Consider the following 888-nt stretch of genomic DNA (forward strand, 5'->3'; position numbering starts at 1 on the left):
CCACTAGGCTTTTATTTAAGCCTTTTTGAGGTATAATTGATCTATAAAAAATCTGTACATATTTAATGTATACAATTTGATGGTTTAGATTGTGTGCATCCACCCATGAAACCACTATCACAATCAAAGTAATAAACATCCATCATTGTATTAGTCTGTTTTCATGCTGCTGATAAAGACTTACCTGAGACTGGAAAGAAAAAGAGGCTTAATTGGACTTATAGTTCCACATGGCTGGGGAGGCTTCAGAATCATGGCAGGAGGTAAAAGGCACTTCCTAGATGGTGGCAGCAAGAGAAAGTGAGGAAGAAGCAAAAGTGGAAACCCCTGATAAACCCATCAGATCTCATGAGACTGTTTCACTGTCACGAGAATAGCAGGGGAAGACTGGCCCCCATGATTCAATTACCTCCCCCTGGGTCCCTCCCACAACATGTGGGAATTCTAAGAGAGACAATTCAAGATGAGATTTGGGTGGGGACACAGCCAAACCATATCAATCACGTCCAAAAGTTTTCTTGTGTCCTCTATGCTTTTTTTTTTTTAATTAAGAAAATATGGAATGCTTCATGAATTTGCATGTCATCCCTGAGCAGGGACCAGGCTGATCTCTGTATCATTCCTATTTTAGTGTATGTGCTGCTGAAGCGAGCATTCCAACCTTTTTTTTTTGTGGTAAGAGCACTTAACGTGAGATTTACCCTCTCGACAAAATGTTTAAGTTTACAATACAGTAATGTTAACTATAGGCACTGTGTTGCACAGCAGATCCCTAGAACTTATTTATGTTGCATATAAAATGTTGCAGCCATTATGGAAAACGATATGGAGATTCCTCAAAAAATTAAAAAATAAAACTATCATAGTACCAGTAGCCTCACTTCTGGC

General features: G+C 39.0%; 1 non-coding gene across 1 annotated transcript; it reads right to left on the reverse strand.

Moving 5' to 3' along the window:
* Positions 1-551: 551 nt before the first annotated feature.
* LOC116524946 lies at positions 552-655 on the reverse strand. The gene has a single exon (XR_004257544.1). It is a non-coding gene; the product is annotated as a U6 spliceosomal RNA (small nuclear RNA).
* Positions 656-888: the final 233 nt, after the last annotated feature.

The sequence above is a fragment of the Sapajus apella genome, unplaced genomic scaffold (assembly GCF_009761245.1).
Source record: "Sapajus apella isolate SASKATOON/1434 unplaced genomic scaffold, GSC_monkey_1.0 scaffold46, whole genome shotgun sequence".
NCBI lineage: Eukaryota > Metazoa > Chordata > Mammalia > Primates > Cebidae > Sapajus > Sapajus apella.